Raw genomic sequence first — 22,736 nt, 5'->3', positions numbered from 1 at the left:
TCCAACTAAATAATATTAAAGGGACATGCTTGCATCATCTATAAATACTAATATTCTTAACGTCTTTAAGTTGGATAAACTTTCTGGAACAATTGTTTTGGAAGTTTTGAAACAAGATTTTCGAAATAATTTTTAGAATGCATGAAATGCATTTTAGAATAATTTTTTTAGAATGGAATTTTAGGAACAAACATTTTTTAATGCTTATAATGCCTTTTGGAGTTATTTCAAATTTTCTTATATGAATTGTGTTCGGGAAATAACTTTCCAAAATACATTAAATATATTTCGGAAAAAAAATTCTAGAATGAGTTTTTTTTTTTCTGCATTTTCTCTGGTTCTCTACAGTATTTTTCCTCTTCAGCAGCGATGTGGTATACTAATGAAGGGTGTTTAAGTCTTTTTCCAAATAGTGGGGTGCAGGTAGTAATTGTGGAGGTTTAGTATACACTAGCTTAGAATTGAATGCAAGGCAAAGTAAATGTTTTCTCTTTATTCTCATGGTTAAATCCTGTATACTTATTTTGGCATGGGAGAAGTTTAATTGTCCATGCATTTGGAAATATACCTTAAATGAATTTTTTTTATTACACAACATGAATGTAATTATAAATGCTTCATCCAAGTATACTTTTTTATTTAAATAATAAATATAAGTGATAATATTAATAAATAATCTCATTATTTTTTATTTTATTTCTCTTTAATCAAATAGTTTCTACTTTTTTTTAATTTTCTTTTTAGTCGAACGATTTTTACTTGTATTTCAATCGCTCACATTTTGTCTCTTTCTTTTTTCTTTCAACGTAGTGTAAGTCCAACACTTTAAGAAAAGCACATTTGTTAAGGGAGATTTCTGATGAAGGTTTTTCTCCTTTTTTTTTTTATATTTCGAATACGTTATTTAGGCTGTATCTTCTTGCACCCTATTAATTTTTTTCATACACCCATCATTCTGATTTTATTTTTCAGAACGCATTAAATCAATTTTGAAAATATTTTTCCGAAAAAGTCGACTTTAAGTCAACCTTATAATAATGATTTATAAAGTGAGGTTTGTATCCACTTATATATTATAGATTTGTCGTGCGAACAATCGTTGTCGTTGTTATCATAAAGAGTATTTTTCACCACTACAGATATGGGTTTTGAGAACGCAAAGAGGAAACAACAATTCGCTTGAAGTGGCTCCATCATGGTAGAGAATGAAGAAAAAGGAGACAGCAGTCCGAAATTTTAAAATTGGGGATTTCCCAATTTAGGGTTTCAAATTGGGGTTTTTTTATTGGCTGAATTCCATAAATATAATTGGGTTCTTAATTTAGGGAAAAAAACATATAAGCAATCAATTAAAACCAAAACCCCTAATTCCACAAATAAACGAGACAGGGGTTCATGCCAATTACTCATAAATTAACATGGTTTGATACCAATTGTTAGATTTATGAATCACAGATGAATAAAGAATGATCAATAAACCCTTACAAAGTAGAGAAGTTACCAATTCCTTTTAAATCAGAAAACGGAAACCTACTTGAAGGATTGATTATTGGAAATAATTAGTAATCAATCGTTTGTGACCTTTCCTACATAAATCATCTTAGGTCTTCTCTATATTTTCTCTTCTAATGGGATAAAAAATAGAAATAGGAATAATAAGCGTGTTCATAAATAAAGACCATGACCCATTTATATAATCTATGTCAATTACTTTTCTTAAATTTTAATCATTTTAATTTGATTCCTTCAACAAATTAAAATTATTACTGGTCTCTATATAATATACTTTTCATAACATATATATCCTTAGTCATATTTATTTAATTAAATCATTTTATAAAGTTAACTAATAAAATATAACAGTCCTAACATATTTATTGATTTATTATATATATATATATATATATATATATATATATATATATATATATATATATATATATATATATATATATATGATCGAAATTGCTAATAGGATCAACAGCGGCAGCAGTGTAGTGAAGAGTGGAGAAGAAGAGAAAATTTAGGGTAAAAAGTATATATTCATTAAGTATACTTTAATCTTTTAACCACGTTGACATAGAAATTATGGAGGGTGCAGAAAGAAATGACCTTTTTTAAAATTTGAACCCATCTTGATGATGGACCCCATGAAAGCAAAACCACGTGAATGGATCTATCAGTGGGTAATTGAAAAGTGTTTTCTTTTCCACACCTTCAGTTTTTGTAATTGGTAAGAATGTAAGAGATGCAACAGTTTAGAACAACTGAGTAAGACTTGCAAATGTTCAATTTTAACATTTTTTATAAATTAAAACTTTCATGATTATAGAACAAAATATTCAATTTTGTAGTGCCTAACATAAAAACCCGTATTAGTTCAAAATGATAAAATACTATAAGTAGTGGTAGAGCTAAATCTTTTGCGTAGATTCAAATCCCGTTGAGAATTTATTACGCTGCAATGTATTTTCTATACTAATTTTAATATACTAAAAATATTTTTAATGTATTTTAAGATATCAAAATCAATAAATTTGTTTTTTTCTGTATAGTATTTCAATCTTTGTTCTAATCATATGTAATGCTACTTAGAGTGGAATAATACAAAAGAGTTGACCTATACGATTAAGTACATTCTAAATTGACATAATGGTTAAATACATATGCTAACATTCTGTGAAAATATCTATGTAATAGATAATATGTTTTTAATTACGATTGTCTATAAAAAGCTTGTTAGGTCAACTACAATTAAATTATGATAAACAAAATTAGCCTTTAACTTAACGGATGGAAAGAAATTTATACTATTGTATAATTATGATGTGTGAACGATTAATGAAATACACAACTCAAAATTCAATAAAAATGAGGTAATTTCTGAAAAATCAAATTTTAAGGCAAAAAGTTATCAATATTTTGCAAATTGAAGATATAAATTATAAATTCTAAAAGTTCGAAATAATTCAAAATAAATAAACACTTAAATCGGTTAAAGATTAATGCAGTGAGATTTTTTTTTTACTAAATTTATACTTACATATATAAGTCATTCCACATCAAATACAAAGCCTATCAACTATACATAAAAAAAGTTTATAAAAAATCAAATGGACATCTCAATATCTCATTTACTTGAAAATCTTAATAAAATATTATTAGTGGTCACACTCCTTTATAAATAACAATTTCACTATTTATTCAACTTTTGAAAAAAACATGTTAATGTTAGAATGGTAAACAGAAACATTTTTGTAGTCAACATCGTGTGAAGTTGGATATTCTCGCTTACGCAATTTATCAAAAGACAGTTTTTTTTTTATGTTTTAGTTTTTGATCTTTATATAATGATACTTTTCTTTATATGTTAGTATAAATGGCATATGGGGTTTGTTTTTGCTGTATTTTTAATGTTTGATTTGATGTGAGTGGTTGTTGATTATGGACATTTGTGATAGTTGACTAAATGGATTTTGGGTGAATGTGACGTTTGGAGTCCCAGTGGGTCCCACACTAGGAAGATAAAGGGACATAATAGTGCATCACTGGGAAAAAAGTGATGCAGAAGATGAGAACACAAAATAGATTTTGGATTGTGCTGTGATTATGCACTTATGCTTTCTTTGAATGAGTGAAGGATTAGAAAAAGAAAAGAATGTACGAATGGAGAAAGTGAAGAAAGATAAGGGAAAACATTTTTTTACTCATTAGATTGTTGTAATATTAGATAATATATTATGTTATTAAAATATTTTTAGTTAAAATTGAATGAGAATGCACATGAGTAAAAATTAAAATATGATCACTTAAGAATCAGAAAATAAAATAAAAAACTATTTTAAAATTAAAATGTAATGTAAATAATGTATACATTTTTCACATACTAATTTTTAAGAAATTTAAAAATATAATGAAACTAATTTACAAGTTAAATTATTGCATTTAAAATTTTCATAAAATTAGTTATTGAGTATCAATAATTTTATATGTTTCTTATTTAATCAATTATATTTCTTGTTTATACATAAATATTAATAAATATCATGATTTGCAAACGATACCATGAAGTTACATATACAATTTTACTTTGTATTTCTTGATGTAATGTTTTGATTTTTAAATTTTTTATCTATTTTTTTCTGTTTGTCTTTAACTTAATTACTTATGAAAAAACACTAGTTTTGGTATTTTAATTTGTCTAATATCTTTTCAATTTTGTTTCAATTTTGAAGAAACTGAATGCGGTGATATTTTTTAAATTTTTTCATATTTATAATTTTTGATTACAAAATAATAGAAGTCATATGTTCCTTTTTAACAGAGAATCAAAGTCTAAATGTGTGACAAAATTTATAAATTTTTTCAACAAATATTTTATATTATTTTATAACAAAGTATATTTTTCACAAGAAAAATAATAATGTTTTATTTTACATTTGTTTAAGGTGTGATCATTTTTCATGCAACAATTTAAGGATTTTTATATTTAATTCATCATTATCAAAGGACTTACCAAACCCAATGAGATAATTCACAATATGAGCGTTTTTAGACATCTATGATAGTTTATCCTTGCTTCATTCAGAACATCTCATACTCTTGGATTAGAGTATTCCTTTTAGCCCTTCTAACATCATTCATTCCTTCGTGAGTGACCCTCAACTTCTCCCATATCTCTTGAGCATTGTTTTAAGTAGAGACCCCTGTAAAACTCAATAATAGTTAAAGTGGATGATATTATATTACGAGCCCTTACATCTTGTTGGGATCTCTTTCTATCGTCAACATTCCATTAGTCGCAAGGTTTAGGTTCCTGTAAATTGTTAATAAAAATAGTAGGAACAAAATGACCATTTGTGACAGCTTCCCAAATCTCACTATTAACAGATTCTATAAAAAATTGCATTCTAACTTTTCAAAAAACATAGTTTTCTCTAGTAAACAATGGAGGTCTGCTAATAGATGCACCATCAACAAAGGTTTGATGTTGCCCCGTCATTTTGAATTACTATCAAAGTAATCTCTAATATCAATTGTCATAGAAGAGTGTAACAAAATAGTTAGTGTGCACAATAAACCAAGAGGGGGTGAATTGGTTTCTTATCGCAAATCGTGCCTTTAAATATTTTCTCTTGTAATTTAAATTCCTTAATGATAATTTAAAACAAATAAGAGAGTAAGGAAGAGAGAAAATTGCACATGTGATTTTATACTTGTTCAGATCACAAAGATCCTATGTCAAGTTGTTAATCTCAAATGAGAATTAACGATCCACTATCATAAATCAACAATTTTTTACAATCACAAAGAAAAAGTTTAAGGTTAGAACACTTCTTTTGTTACCCCGAGAGATGGAACTCACTTCCCTTGAAATCCACAATGGATGAACACCTCCATCGAATGTTTCACGAAGGATGAACACTTCCTTTGAATCTTCACAAAAGATGACATGCTTTTAAATCAACAACAACACTCAATCATAACTCTTGTGAAAGTTCTCACTCTATGTTGTCAGATCCGAGAAAATAAGGGTTTTAAAAATAAAGTAATTGAAAGAAAATAAGAAATATAATTTTGGTGGGTTTAGATATTAAAAAAAATATTATTATTATTAGTTATTGTAGATATTTTAAATGACATATTTAGATATTATTATATATAATTAGATATTATGGCTAGATAATAATAATATATATTATTGATATACTCATAATAAATTAGAATAAAATGTATTATTATAAGTGAGAAAATATTAGAGATAGAGTTGAGTGGATTCATAAATATTAAGATATAGAGAAATGGGTGGTTTTGTGTTTAGAAACTCTAGAAACTCTAAATCAAAGAGAGAAAGCAAAGGAAGAAATGAGATGAGCGTTTTGGGGGAAGAAGAGATGGAGAGAGCGACTAGAAACTCTTAGTGTAAAGAAACATTGATGGTGTTTTAAGGTTGAAGATAAAGCCTTATGATTGACCAAGGTATTGGGAAGCTTACCTTTGTTTGTTTATGGTTATATGTTATATGCGTTTTTTGGCATATGTAATATTTGTGTTGGGTTTTTCCTATGAATGTATGTATGGTTTGTTAGGTTTTCCCTATACTTAGTTAATCTAGGGTTGTACCTTTCCTCTTTCGAGGAGGTAGAAAGGTAGTCACTTTTCCTCTTGTGAGGGGGTAGAAAGGTAGTGACCTTTCCTCTTGTGAGGGGGTAGAAAGGTAGTGACCTTTCCTCTTTCAAGGGGTAGAAAGGTGGATCTCTTCGTCTTTGAAAGGCAGTGGAAGAGATGAGTTTCTTCGTCCATGAGGGCTATGGAAGAGATGGGTCTCTTCGTCCATGATGGACGGTGGAAGGGACATGGATTTGAGTGCTGCTCTTTCCTCTTTCGAGGGGGTAGAAAGGTAGTCACCTTTCCTCTTGCGGGAGGGTAGAAAAGTGAATCTCTTCGTTTGTAAGTAGTGGTGGAAGAGATGAGTCTCTTCATCCTAGAGGGGAGATGGAAGGGACTGGATTTGAGTGCTGCTTTTTCCTCTTTCAAAGGGGTAGAAAGGGATGGAGGTCTCGCCCAAAGGGTTCCGACTCGTGTTAAGTTTTGTGCTAGGGTGAACAGTGGGGAATGGGGGAGACAGGTCCCAAGCTGCGGTGGAGAACTACCAGAATCATCTTGTTTTGATAAACGGGAATGATACGGTGAAGTATGAAAGTTGACATACATTTATAATGATGGTTGGATAGGCACAAGTTACCTTAAATTGGTAGATGGTTCGTAGCTAATGGCTTGAACATGATTTCATTTAAGGGATTGTAGGTGTGGCTATCGCATTGCTTGTTATAGTCTTATTATGAATTGATGGTTTTTGGTGTGATGAAATTCTAAGAAGGACTTAACTACTATGATATAAAGGTTATATTGGTGATTTGGTGTTTATTTTGGTATTATTCTGAATGCATTGATCAATTTATGACAATGTTGTTTGTAAGGAGAGCTAAATCTCTATGGTTGTGATTGTAGATGTTGTGTATTTTTGGATCACATTATTTGGTTTAAACGGTGGTTTAACTCATGCATGAGGGGCATAGTTCTCTACCAGTGTAGGTGTGGTTCTTGGGGTGTGTTGTTTTGATTTTACTGATGGGTGGTTTGGGTAGTAACGAATCAATTACCTTAAGTGATAATCGATTATCATAGTGCATTTTTTGTGAAAAATAGAAAATTTGATGAAGAATGGACGTGAACTAAGCTTGAGGAGCTGTGAAACATGATAATAATCATAGATTCAGGTTAGTGGTTATGTTTAGGTTCAATTTGACTTGTGACTGAGAGTGAAGTATGAGTGAGTGTTGGGATGTACTTGAGTATGTGATTGATGAGCATGAGAGAAGAGGATAAGTCTACTTGTTGTACCTCGTAAATTCGGGTTCTATCTCTGGATAGGTGCTTCCTTTTACCTTATGTGCATTAGAAGGAGATGATCTGTAGGGAAGGCTACATATATCCTGTATGAGAGTCTACAAGTATACTATAGGAGCGACTACAGTTGGTGACGTAGGGTACAAGAGTGAGATGTACTCCTTGCATTATGGTATTGTGGTTTGGGTGATGTTCATAGTGTTGTTCATGACTGCGATAGTCATGATGGTGGTGTATCTATGATGATGATCATGATACTTAAGATGCTCCAAGTTATGTTATGTTGATAGTGGTGTTACTATAATGTTTATAGTAAGTAGTTAGCATGTGTGCTAATGGATGGATAGACCAAGGGTCTATGTGCGAGATGTTAGTGATGACATCAAGAGTTAGAGATCAAGGATCGATGATCGAAGTTTAAGGATCGAGGATTGAGTAATTCAGTATGATTGAATTGTTTCTTTTAGAGGATTAGGAATCCTATTGTTATCACTACTATGTATGATGTGTTTGATTATGGTTGATATAATCAGAAGGTATGTATCTTGTTGTGTGTTTGATTATGGTTGGTATAATCATAAGGTATGTATCTTTGTTGTGTGTTTGATTATGGTTGATATAATCAATATGTATGTTTCTTGTTGTTACGATTGTTTATTCGGTAGCTTACATCATACATGTTTGTGTTTCTATGTTTGTGAATGAAATTATTGGCAATGATCGTATAATGCGTTATACGTGAGCAAATAATGTTACAAATGTTCCAAAGGCGTGATTGACTCGAGAGAAGATGGAGAATAACCTTGGGATTCATTCGAAGCTAATTTGTTTTACAAGTAAAGACAATATAATTGGAGTATTTCCTTCGTTATTTTATTACTCAAAATAATGTGATTGGATAAGAAAATCTTTAAGTACGTTTCTACGCTATGATAAATTTTGAATTTTACCGATTTTTAATAACACGTGACATTCCAGAAATTGGGGTGTTACATATGCCAACACCAAGTTCTAAAAGCCACATGCACAAATGTTACATTAACCCTAGAACACACTTATCACAACACACAACAAAACAGATAAGCTTTTCAAAATTTATGTATTTCGTATTTTAGAATCAGAGTCCCAAACCAATTTATAGAGACATCACTCAAGGATACCTCCAAAAATCTGTTGTCAGCTATTTAGCACTTGATAATCGATTATCCACTTATGATAATCAATTATGCATTTAATGAATGCACAATGGTAAAAAAATTGCTTGAAAATGCTCATAATTGCTCATGATAATCAATTATGGAAAATCATAATCGATTACTGATAATCAATTATTATTAGTTGGTAATTAATTATTCTGAGTCAAAAAGAGGTTTTCTAATTCCAAAACGAATTTTAAAGCAGAATAAAAGCAAACCAATACATGGAATCAACATCCTATACATAAAACTACTAAATTACAAAAGCTTTAACAAAAGAAAAGTCTTCATGAAGATCTTCTCGCAACATGAGAACTTGAAACTTGACTTTGAGACGTCATCAAAACTTCTAGGCTTCATTTATATTCTAACAATCTCCCCATTTTTTATGATGATCAAAACTCCTTTGATATTTAAAGCTTTTTGTAACCTGTACTAATTTGTAAAGCATACATAACTTAAAGAAAAGGTATTAGTAGACAAGAGATAAAAAAATTAAGTTCTCTTTAAATATATATCTCCCCCTTTTTGAGCATTATAAAAAAAAAAACAAGAGCTATGTATGATAAACTTGGGATTTTTATTTAAAGTTATTGCGGTTGAACTTTACGATAATGTAATTGGAGTTATTTTTTTTCCTTCGTTATTTTCATTGGACAAGTGTTTTAGAACTATTATGTTTTAAATAAATTATGCACATTTAAATGTTAAGATTTTGAAAATAAGTTACCGCATTATGATAAAGTTTTAAAATTTACCTATTTTTGAATAACCTATGACACCCTAGAAATTGAGACGTTACAAGTATGGTTATGATATATGTATGATGTGTCTTTTGATTAGCTTACGCTTATACTTGTTTGTGTTCGTGCGATGATCATATAACTCGTGTCGTTATACGGGAGCAGATGATATTACAAATGAAGTTAAACATGCATAAAGTGGAGAGGCGTGTTGGGATAATCCTTGGAATTTTGTTTTGTAAATTGTATTTGGAAAAAAAAATTTTAAATTTTGTAATTTTTATATTTCAAATAGTACTTATGTTGCTTTGAAATTATACTCCTCTGATGATATAAGAGATTATATCTATTGAAAGTAAATTGATATTTCATTAATCACAAGTTATGCCCTAAAAGGGGTGTTACACACACCATGTCAAACTTATGTAATTTACCTCAATCCAAACTTATCTAATAACCTAATCCATCTTACCAATGAGGAGCATTGGTGACTTGAAGATAATGATTTTGATGATGTTACAAAGTGAAGAATATGAAGACCTTTGTTGTATTAAGTTTAAAAGCATTCCTGTATGTTGGTTCGCGAGGAAAATCGAACGACGTGCAACAACTAAAAGGACGAACGCTCTCTAACGGATGAAGGCCAAACACATTTAAAGACCGAATGACGTCAAACACAAGCCGAACGATATTGTGTCCAACTAACACTATAGAAGAAAAAGTTAAGAGTTGGAAGGTATACGAGAATTGAGCTGAGCGGTGGAAAGTTGTGAGAGAGGAGAAAGAGGACCGAGCGGTGGAGAGCATGACCGAGACCGAGAAGTTCGGAAGGAGCGGTGGAGAGCATGACCGAGACCGAGCAGTTCAGACCGAGCGGTGGAGGGCATGACCGAGACCAAGTGAGGTATGACCGAGACCAAGCAGTAAGCACCGAACACTGGAAAGATGTGAGGAACCAAGCCGAACGACAGAAGGTGATAAGGGGTCGAGCTGAATGATGGAAGGCAGTGAGGAATAAAGCCGAACGATAGAAGGCTGTGAGGGCTCAAAACCAAACAGTGGAAGGAGGTGAAGAACTGGAGCCGACCGGTTGAAGAGTTAATATTCTAACTGTTCGAAAGTCTCGCAGATAATCGATTATCACTTACAATAATCGATTATCACTAGCAGTTGGGAGATGTCTATTCAGTTTCTGACTCTGCACGAACCTGGGCTTATAAATAGTATTTTCCACAGCTCTTAGAAAAAAACATTTCATTTGAGAGTATTAGAGCTTTGTGCCTAAGGAAACTCTCTATGAGTGAAAAGGAGACTATGCCATTTGAGAATACATTGTGTCTGAGGAACTTCTCAAGTGATAGCTCTTGCTCTTGTCAAGTCTTGTGAAAAGGAGAAGCTCGCGCTTTGTGCATCAAAGGTCGGAGCGGTTCTCTTCAAGTTGGCAGAGTTGTTGCTTCCGGTTCGTTTGTCGAAGGAAGTTTCTTCCGGTTCGTTCATCGACGGAAGATTTTGTTGTTCTAAATTTCCATTCACTCTATTATAACTGTGAAACTATTTTTAGTGAAAAAGGCTAATCACTATTTATAGTGATTAACGACTGAACGTAGAATCTTTTGATTTGAACCAGGATAAAAATCATTTGTGTGATTTTTCTAGTCCCTATACTCTTTACATTTTCTGCACATCAACTGTTTGTTAAAAAGTTTATAAGAAAATTAAAGGAACCATTTTTTAAATTGACCAAACACGTTTTACGCTATTTTATTCCGCTGCGCGACTCGACGATACCGATTGCTAGTACCAACAATTGGTATCAAAGCTTGCTTTGATATTCTTTCAAATTTTTTGAAAATGGCCGGTCATCAAAATCAAGTATATGCCCAGGGTGCTTCTATTAACAGACCACCACTCTTTACTAGTGATAACTATGCATTTTGGAAAGTGAGAATGGAAATTTTCATGGGGTCTGTTGATAGAGGCATCTAGGAAGCTGTAAAAAATGGTCCTTATATTCCTAAAAGTATTGTTGATGGTGTGGAAGTAGAAAAATCATATTTTAACTGGACCTTGAATGAAAATAGAATGGCACAATATGAAGTTAAGGCCAGAAATATAATTTATCTGCACTAACCCTTGATGAATTTATCAAAGTTTCTGTTTATGAAAGTGCTCAGGAAATGTGGGAATTTTTAAGAGTCACCCATGATAAAGTCATAGATGTGGATAAGTTGACCTTTTTTTATTCATGCTCTACATCAAACTCCTCAAGCTCAAGCGATTCTAATGAGCAAGAAAATTTATTCTTAATGATCAACGATGAATCATCTGGAAGCCAATTCTTGAAGAAAAAGAAGGACAATCAAGGCTCCTCATCAAGCTATAAATGTTATGGATGTGGTGAAAGAGGCCATGTAAAGGCCGTTTGTCCAATTATCAAGAAAATTCACAAATAGAAGAAGGTCCACATTGCTTGGGTTATAATGACTCAAGTAGCTCAAGTGATTCTGATGAAGAAGCAAACTTGTGTTTTACGATAAATACTGATGATACTGTAAGCCAAGTAAGTTGTTCTAATTCTAAAACTAGTGAATTTGATTTGCAAAAAGCTTTACTTGAATTACTTGATGAATCTTAAAAATTGAATGCTGCTCATAAAAATTTGGAAAGGAATTTAAAGAATTGCGAATTAAATATGAGAAGGCATTAGATGAGGAAGTTATTTTAAGAAATAAAATCTGCAATTTAGAAATGAAAGAGTCTACAAATGTTGAACATCCTGTTGAATGTCTGTCTTGCAAAAATCATATGTTTGATATTGACATCTTGGAAAATTTACTTATGAAAGCTACACATTTTTCATCTTGTGTGAAATATGATATTAAGAAGGACTTTTTCAAAACAAAAATATGTATTTTAAGAAAAATCAAAATAGGAGAACACGTAGAGCTTGGGTTGAAAAGGGAACAACTGTAAAAATCAAACTGCTTGGTGTTTGTTGCTTTTATTGTATGAAAAAGGGACATTCTTCAAACAAATGTAGAATAAAACATTATGGAATTCCAAATGGGAGATATGTTTGGATTCCTGTTATAAAGTAATTTGTCTCTAACCTCAAAAGGACCCAAATGAGATTATGGGGACCAAAACTCTATTGTTTGGTTTTGCAGGTTATGTTTTCAAAAGGAGAAGAGAGCTCCATGGTATTCTGCTTTTGGAATTGAAGCTCTAGGCCAGGGAACGAATCCATCAAGAGGTATCCAAAGCCTTGGTTCGAGCACCAAATTATTGAGCTAAGTGTTGTTTAAACTGTGTTGTTGCATTTTGTTCTGCTTGTCTTTTTGATCTTCCATTATTTGATTACTATTATATTCATTTCTAAATGGTCAAATGATATGTCCATCACTATTTCATTCATCCTGTGGTGTGTTCTTGTCTTTTTACACATTTTAATCAGTGAAATTCATCTATTTGAGACATTCATGTGCTGAATTTCATTTTTTTTTGTTTAGTCATGTGCATTGTTATTTCAGCGCTTTGTTTTTCAATTGTAAATTGAATCTGTGTTTAAGTGGTTTACTATTCAATTTCATGAGTACTTTGAAGTTAGCCTTGGTGTAATCTCTGTCAAGCATTAAAAGCTATGAAAGATTCATTTGAATGAGCTGGCTGATAGATTTCCATTGGCATTTTTGGATGATTAAGTCATTTGATGATTGAATTGGCATTTATGTTTCAAAGTTGTTTCTGTGGAGATCTGTTTATATGTTCAAAATGAATACCATATGAGCTATGATAATTCACATTGAGATCTTGGATGTAGTGAATGAACAGATCCATTTTGCTTAATTATGCTGTAAGTTATTTGGTTTAAAAACTATTGGAAGTTAAAATCTGAATCAGTTTTGTGTTAAAATTTTGGTGTGAAATGCACACGTGATTAGTAACAATGTCCAAACCATACAAGCAATGATATGCTCCGCAAAAGCTTGGTTGACAATGTGAAAATCACAACAAAACAATCTTTGAAAGCAGTTAGCTGAAACTACATTTCCTTGTTTGAGTCAATTTTCCAGTTTTAAATTTTATTTTACCACTAGTCCATTGTTGAACATCTTGCAATCATTTCATAGTGTCTTATTCAAGTTTTTTAAACTGTCTTTGAGACCAATTAAGTGTCCTGAAGTTATTGACTCATTATATCTAAAATAGGTTGGTGGAGTTGTTTAAATTGACACATAATTGGATCTGGGTAAGTGAATCTTAGAAACACTATTGTTTAGCATTAATCAGCTGCGATCACAAGTTCATTTCACTGATTTAAACATGTTCATGGCAAAGAATCTTGAGTTTTAACTGCCTTGTGTGTTTTCACTCTCCAAACCACCATTTTTAGATCTTTTGTTGATAACAAGTTGCTGGTTTAATTGCTTATTTCTGATGTTTGTATGGTGCATCTACATTTATTCAAACTTGCGTCAAAAGCTTGGTACATGTATGATATCTAAAATAAACAATTCAAAAGCAATTTTTAAATTATTTTAAAAAGCTGAAAGACCAGTGCAAGCTCAAATCTGAAAACTAATGCACCCTAATTTGACTTTTTCTTAAACATCTTAGCAGCTTCTTGTTTGTCAATTTGCGGTTGTCCTATTTTATCTCTAGTGTATGATTGCTTAGCTTAGCCAATCTTGTTTGAGAATTCGTTTTTGTTTGAGATTGCCTAAATTGTAAGACTGTTCGACCTTTGAATGGTAGGACCGTTCGGTAGTTAGGAGAGACGGGTAGTTGTGTGTAAAATAGAGTCTGGTACTGTGTAGAGGAGGGTTGAGTATTCTTTTGTAAAGTCTGGACTTTGACCAATAGAGGGAAATTGCACAAAGATGTTTTCACAAAAGCATTGCCCAAAGATAGGTTCTATGATCTTAGAAGAGAGTTAGGAATTATAGATATGTCTTAGAATTAAGATTTCTGTCGTTTTCAAGTTTTTCGTACTTCCAGCGTCTTTAATCGATTATCATAAGGATATAATCGATTATTCTAAGCTTTTAGAAAAAGTCTTAGGTTTGCAAATAATCGATTATTACGTGGAATAATCGATTATCTTGGCTTCCAATCAAAACTGATTTTGTTAAGATATAAGAGGATATGATAGATGAGGTCTGGGATAGTAATCGTACGACAACAGGAGCAACCAAATGGTATCAACAGGAGAAGCCGAGCGGTAACAGAGGCATGCCGAACGAGATTAATAGGGGAATATGCCATTTAGGGAATTTTTTTTGATTGACATCTTATGATCTTTTGATAACTAGTACCTTTTTTAGGGGGAGATATATAAGTCAGTTTGATATCTTGTTATATTTATTTCTGCTCTAGATTATTTACTCTTTTCCTCATATAATATTTGAAATGCGTCAACTCTTTTATTGAGAGGGAGAACAATTTAAGGGGGAGTACTTCTACTTGCTTTTTGCTTATGATAAAAAATGGGGAGAAGAACAAACTGAACAAAATTTTAGGGCAGTTACTACTACCCTGTTTGTAAGTTTGTATTCTATGCAAATACACAAAGATGCTTTTAAACAAGGGATTTTTGATCATCATCAAAAAGGGGGAGATTGTTATCAATGAGGAACATTGGTGACTTGAAGATAATGATTTTGATGATGTTACAAAGTGAAGAATATGAAGACCCTTGCTGTATTAAGTTTAAAAGCATTCCTGTATGTTGGTCCGCGAGGAAAATCGAACGACGTGCAACAACTAAAAGGACGAATGCTCTCTAACGAATGAAGGCCGAACACAGTTAAAGACCAAACGACGTCAAAACAAGCCGAACGATATTGTGTCCAACTAACACTGTAGAAGAAGAAGTTAAGAGTTGGAAGGTATATCAAAATTGAGCTGAGCGGTAGAAAGCTGTGAGAGAGAAGAAAGAGGACCGAGCGGTGGAGAACATGACCGAGATCGAGCGGTGGAGGGCATGACCGAGACCAAGCAAGGTATGACCGAGACCAAGTGAGGTATGTGATGACAAATTTATGAATACCGAAAAACGGCGCCACAAACTTGTTTAACAATCGACAAGTGTGACCGAATCGTATCAAGTAATAAAACTAGGTAAGACCAAGTATCGTTTTGCTAAAGGACTCACGACCTAGTTAGTTATCTGATTTGTTGATTATTTAAGACTTGTGAACGATTGATTGTAGGTTTTTAATGCAAAAGAAAGTAATTAAACATGTATGCATGAATGTGATCAATGGCAAAAAGAGTAAAACAAACACGTAATGAATGATATGGATGAGTATGTTGTTGGGGTTATCAATTTCATGTTATCCACTCTCATATACTTTAGGAATTCATCAATCTTTTCATCAATGTTAATGCCACTCTCTAAATTACCTTGTCAAGAAGGCCTATCTTTAATTACGAGTTCATACAATTCCTAGTAATTAATTCTGAAGTGCAGGAGCTTAAAGACAACCAATATGCTATTGGGAGAAATTCCCCGGATCTAGAGCTCCCCGTACGTTTCCATATCGACAAAATCAATAATCATAGCAATGAATGAGTTAAACAAAGCAAGCATTAAGCAAAGAGGAAAAACCCTAACTAATGATGAAAGAAAGCATGTATCTTAAAATAAGATGTTAAAACATTAATTCCATATATGAGAGTTTCACAAGACTACATTGATTTCCCAACAACAATACAAGGTTTAGTTCACCATATTCATGGTGAAACTAGATGAACAATAATGAAAGAATGGAAGATAAAACCCTAGAAAGGTGAAGAGGTAGCCTGAGCATCCAAGATCTTCCTTCAAGGGGTGGAAAAGAGAGTGTTTGCTTCGTCCCAGCCAAAGATACAAACCCTAGGAACACCTAAAGCTTATATACTATTCGTAAAATTACAGAAAATTAGGCCCAAGCCCAAAATAGTGCCGCTCAGCGGTAAGTGCGTGAGTTGATTCTTCCCCCTCAGCGGCATTTTCACCCCTCAGCGGAGCCTACGTGAGTTTCTGAGTGCCGCTCAGCGGTAAACTGCCGCTGAGCGGTAGTTGCGGCTTCTCCTTTTGCAGTTTTTGATGTCTTTTCTGATTCCATCTCTCTCCTTCTTCACTTCTTTCACCAAATTCACCTTAAAACCTGCATAAAACACTGAAATCAAGAATAAACCTGTCCAGCTCTCTTATTTCTAATAATATGACCAAAAGCATGATTTCAAGCTAGTTTCTAAGTGTTAAAGGTTGCTTTTAGTATCAAATTTAAGCATGAAAATAACAGTTTTTCAACTGTTATCAGTATCCCAAACTTAGAACTTTGCTTGTCCTCAAGCAAACAAAATGTAACTCAATCTTCTACCAATCTGTACAATGGTTCACTCATTCAAAAATCCTCTTTTCAAGATAAGTAAAAACTTCAGTTAAACTCATGACAAAGATTTCAATCAAGACGTGCACATGCTTTGGTTGTTCACAAAATCACTTAATATCCAACAAATGCTATTTTTCATGAATGATCAATCAACTAAGCATGGATGTTCATGTGCTCATGGAATCTTTCCTCACTAGGTAAAGTGTTTCACTCAAACACAAGTGTATAAGAGGTAATCACTCATCCATTCTACTATCACAGTGTCACATGAATTGACTTTGCCTTTCATTTAACCATAATCAAATAAATTCACACGCATGCATCATCACAAGGACTTTCAATGGCTTATAATGTGGCTGGGCTAACAAGAAAATTGGTTTTTCTAGATCACAAAACCCTTGAGTTAAGAGAATCACAATCATTCTTACTTTTCCCAACTTTCCTTTGCATTGAGCTTTGCTTTTTATTTTCTTTTCTTTCTCTTTTTTTTTTCTTTCTTTTTTTTCTTTCTCTTTTCACATACTTAATTCTTAGCTCAATGCTTTCAAATTCCTTTTCTATTTTCCAACAACCCCAAACTTGAACATTTGTCAATACCACACAATATTTTCTACTTAACTCAAGGTAAAGCTTTCAACAAGGGTTTTAATTTTATGTTCAAGGCTAAGGGTTCAAAGGATAGAACACATAGTGTTCTCTTTTAGTGGCTTATTTCATGCAATTTGGCTAATATAAGGGCTACCAACAAACGGCCTTGATCATATAATGCAAACAAGCAATTGATTCAATCATAGAAAACCTGGGCAAAGTCATTCATGTTGGAACAATCAGTACCGTTATAGAGTCGCGCAGCGGAATAAAGTAAGATAACGGAAAGCGTGTAACGATCACAACACAAGTTAAAATAGTCGGTTTTAAAAATTGATTTTCTTAGCGAACTTTTATCGAACAGTTGATGTGCTAAGAGTTTAGGGATCAAGAAAATCAACACAGAATTTTTATCCTGGTTCGAATCAAAAGATTCTACGTCCAGTCGTTAATCACTATAAATAGTGATTAACCTTTTTCACTAAAAATATAGTTGTACAGATTACAAGATAAATGAAATGAGCAAAGAATAGAAAACACCTTCCTTCGACAAACGAACCGGAAGAGCTTCCTTCGACGCACGAACCGGAAGCAACAACTTTGTCAACTTGAAGAGGACTGCTCCGACCTTTGACACACAAAGCGCGAGCTTCTCCTATTCACAAGACCAGACAAGAGCACTCTATCACTTTGAGAACTTCCTCAGACAAACTGTATTCTCAAAATTGCATAGATCCTTTTCACTCACAGAGAGCTTCCCTTAGGCACAAAGCTCTAATACTCTCAATTGAAAAGTTCTTTCTAAGAGCTGTGAAGACCTCTATTTATAAGCCTAGTTTCGTGCAGGGTCAAAAACTGAAAAGACATCTCCCAACTGCCACTGATAATCGATTATGAAAAGTGATAATCGATTATTTGTGTCCGTTATGGGGTTTTCAAAAAAGTGATAATCGATTATATGATGTGATAATCGATTATTCCTGTATGACTCTGTGATAATCGATTATTGCCATTCCATAATCGATTATTGCAGTTAAAAATGCAAGTTTACAAAGTTTACAAGAATTTCCTACTACATTTAATCTCTACAAATTGCTTTTAACTAATTCTAATATCTTCTTCAACTAAAACTTCTTGCAGCATCATCAAAACAAATTTCTTCAAGATTTACCAATACTCCTTATTGGTAACAATTCATGCTTTCAAAGTAATAGCACTCAATCACAAAAACTCTGGAGCTCAAAACCTCACATATAAGCTCATTCCCATTTTACATGCACATCCTGCTTAATATTACAATCACAATCACAATAACTTGGATTTGTTCACAAAGCTTGTGAACCACCTGTATAAGCATGTAATGTACACATCTCAAAATCAATCCATATCAAAGCATCATCAGGCATTACTTATCACACCATCACAATCATAAGAAAACCATCATAACAGACAAAATTCCAATTGAGTACATCAAACCCTATTCTAAAAACACAAATGAATGATAAAACAAATCCTGCTCTAGTGCTTTGAAAAACTCATCCCCATCAATGATGCTCTCTCCCAACCCCAAACTTAGATGGAAAACTAGTGAGAAAGTGAGTGGAAGGGAGATTTTCTAAAGAGGAATGAAAGGAAAAATGTAGAGAACCTTTGGAAAAGTGTTTAGGAGTGTGTGTGCAGAGAAGAATCTGAAAACAGAGGCCAAGACGTGACTTAGGGTATAAAAATACCCTAATAGGCTCGGGTTCCGCTAAGGGGCAACCTAAGCCCCGTCTGTGACACTACCGCTCAGCGGCACTTACGGGAAGTGCTCTCCTTCTCCTTAGCTTAACCTAAATGCGTCCTAAACATACCCCTAACTGGCTCCCTACAATTAAGGTCTCAGATCACTCAAACATTCAATCCCTATCATGCAACTAAAGCAGAATTAAAACAAACAATACAGATAAAATTAATCAACTGGGTTGCCTCCCAGGTAGCGCTTGTTTAACGTCACGAGCCTGACCCAAAATCCTCCAACACCCATTAGTAGGTGCAAATCTTTCTTACCAACACCCATCAGTAGGTGTATACAAACATTGTATCCTTCAGTAGATACTGTTCCGCCTAACATCCATCAGTAGATGTAAAACCTGTAACAAACTTATAACAAAAACAAAAATACCCAAAAGTTCAAAATTACATCACCAAATCAAAAATTAAAAGTTCTTAAATCACTGGGTTGCCTCCCCGCAAGCGCTCTTTTAACGTCACTAGCTTGACCCAATAAAGCTCATGTTCTTTCTTCTTTTTCTTCTTTCTACTGAATTTCTTCAGGAATTTGATAAAACCAGGAACCTGTTGCGGTGTCTCAATCAGAGGAACTTTGATCTCCAATTTCTTGAAGATTTCCATAAAGCACTTAAATTTCTTTTCCTTCCTATGATTCTTCTTTAGATGAGGATGGGATTTTTCATATGATTTCTTCTTCTTTCCTCTCATCTTCTTTTTCTTCCTTTTTCTCTCACTAAATTTTCTCTTTTTCTTTTCTCCTATTTTTTTTTCTTTTCTTTTTCTTTTCAACTTCTTTATTTTCACACAAATTTTCTTTCTCTCTTCTCTCTCAACCACTTCTTTTTCTTTTTCTTCATCTTTATCTTTCTCACTCAACTCTTCTTTTTCTTTTCTCTCTATCTTTTCCTCATCTCCCCCTATTTTTTTCTCATCAAGAATCTTGTCACTTTCAGTGACAATGGCTTGTCCTTCCTCCTTAGGGTTAACTTCAGTATTAACCTTAACATTCAATCTCTGACTAATGTAACGAAGGTGCATCTCCATCCTTTTACATGATTCTTCAATGCTTTTCTGAATAGAGTCGGAATTTTTCAAAAATCGTTGAAGGGTGTCATCCAAACTATCCAAACTTTCTGATAGAAAGGGTTGTTGCTGCCATTGTTGTGGTGGCGGCCATCGTTGTGGTGGCGGCCATCGTTGTGGTGGCGGCCATTGTGGTGGTGATGGCCTATCAAACTCTTCGACAGCTTGAGTACTTTTGTGATGACAATTAGGTATCTGTATGTACTGTTGAACTACCTCCTCCAACGTTATCCTTCTTCCCGATAGAGAGGGTCGATGCTGCCATTGTTGTGGTGATTGATTCTTAAGTTGTTCGCAAGCTTGCAAAAATTCCATGCTTGAGTGAGGTTCCCACTGGTGGTTAAAATTACCTTAGTGGAATTTGAGTACCCATATAGTTAAATTCTTGTCCGAATTGCATCCTGCAAACATTAGGCACAAAACTCTAGAAAATATTTGTTAGAAAAAAGATATAGAAGAAGATATAAGATCAGACATAAGAAGATAAAATAAAAACAGAAAACAGAAAAAAAATAATAACCGAAAAAAATAAAAACAGAAAATAAAATAAAATAAAATAAAATAAAATAAAATAAAATAAAAACAGAAATTCAAATTTCAAAATTCAAGTCAAAGATAATCAATAATCAAACAAATAAACTAGTTAAACCACGAGTCCCCGGCAACGGCGCCAAAAACTTGATGACAAATTTATGAATACCGAAAAACGGCGCCACAAACTTGTTTAACAATCGGCAAGTGTGACCGAATCGTATCAAGTAATAAAACTAGGTAAGACCAAGTATCGTTTTCCCAAAGGACTCACGGCCTAGTTAGTTATCTGATTTGTTGATTATTTAAGACTTGTGAACGATTGATTGTAGGTTTTTAATGCAAAAAACAGTAATTAAACATGTATGCATGAATGTGATCAATGGCAAAAAAAGTAAAACAAACACGTAATGAATGATATGGATGAGTATGTTGTTGGGGTTATCAATTTCATCTTATCCACTCTCATATACTTTAGGAATTCATCAATCTTTTCATCAATGTTAATGCCACTCTCTAAATTACCTTGTCAAGAAGGCCTATCTTTAATTACGAGTTCATACAATTCCTAGTAATTAATTCTGAAGTGCAGGAGCTTAAAGGCAACCAATATGCTATTGGGAGAAATTCCCCGGATCTAGATCTCCCCGTACGTTCCCATATCGACAAAATCAATAATCATAGCAATGAATGAGTTAAACAGAGCAAGCATTAAGCAAAGAGGAAAAACCCTAACTAATGATGAAAGAAAGCATGTATCTTAAAATAAGATGTTAAAACATTAATTCCATATATGAGAGTTTCACAAGACTACATTGATTCCCCAACAACAATACAAGGTTTAGTTCACCATATTCATGGTGAAACTAGATGAACAATAATGAAAGAATGGAAGATAAAACCCTAGAAAGGTGAAGAGGTAGCCTGAGCATCCAAGATCTTCCTTCAAGGGGTGGAAAAGAGAGTGTTTGCTTCGTCCCAGCCAAAGATACAAACCCTAGGAACACCTAAAGCTTATATACTATTCGTAAAATTACAGAAAATTAGGCCCAAGCCCAAAATAGTGCCGCTCAGCGGTAAGTGCGTGAGTTGATTCTTCCCCCTCAGCGGCATTTTCACCCCTCAGCGGAGCCAACGTGAGTTTCTGAGTGCCGCTCAGCGGTAAACTGCCGCTGAGCGGTAGTTGCGGCTTCTCCTTTTGCACTTTTTGATGTCTTTTCTGATTCCATCTCTCTCCTTCTTCACTTCTTTCACCAAATTCACCTTAAAACCTGCATAAAACACTGAAATCAAGCATAAACCTGTCCAGCTCTCTTATTTCTAATAATATGACCAAAAGGATGATTTCAAGCTAGTTTCTAAGTGTTAAAGGTTGCTTTTAGTATCAAATTTAAGCATGAAAATAACAGTTTTTCAACTGTTATCAGTATCCCAAACTTAGAACTTTGCTTGTCCTCAAGCAAACAAAATCCAACTCAATCTTCTACCAATCTGTACAATGGTTCACTCATTCAAAAATCCTCTTTTCAAGATAAGTAAAAACTTCAGTTAAACTCATGACTAAGATTTCAGTTAAAATCCTCTTTTCAAGATAAGTAAAAACTCCAGGATAAAAATCATTTGTATGATTTTTCTACTCTCTATACTCTTTACTTTTTCTGCACATCAATTGTTTTTTAAAAAGTTTATAAGAAAATTAAAGGAACTATTTTTTAAATTGACCGAACACGCTTTTCGCTATTTTATTCCGCTGCGCGACTCAACGATACAGGTTGTTTTAACCAACAATTCACCTACTTTTTATTTCAAATTACATGTTAATAATTTATCCTTCATTTCTATTACATTAGCATAACATTCAATTACCATGTTTTTATTAAATACATCAAAACTGCAAGATGCATTACTTTAACCACAAATCTCTAATCAAAGATCCCAACAATAAAAAATGGAGAATCGTGTGTCTAGGACCAGTTGTCAAAATTTCAACTCAATCTAATGGATAATGAAGTGATAATCCTAATTTTCTCAAG

The sequence above is a fragment of the Vigna angularis genome, chromosome 2 (assembly GCF_016808095.1).
Source record: "Vigna angularis cultivar LongXiaoDou No.4 chromosome 2, ASM1680809v1, whole genome shotgun sequence".
Lineage (NCBI taxonomy): Eukaryota > Viridiplantae > Streptophyta > Magnoliopsida > Fabales > Fabaceae > Vigna > Vigna angularis.
Note: the sequence above shows the minus strand (reverse complement) of the source record.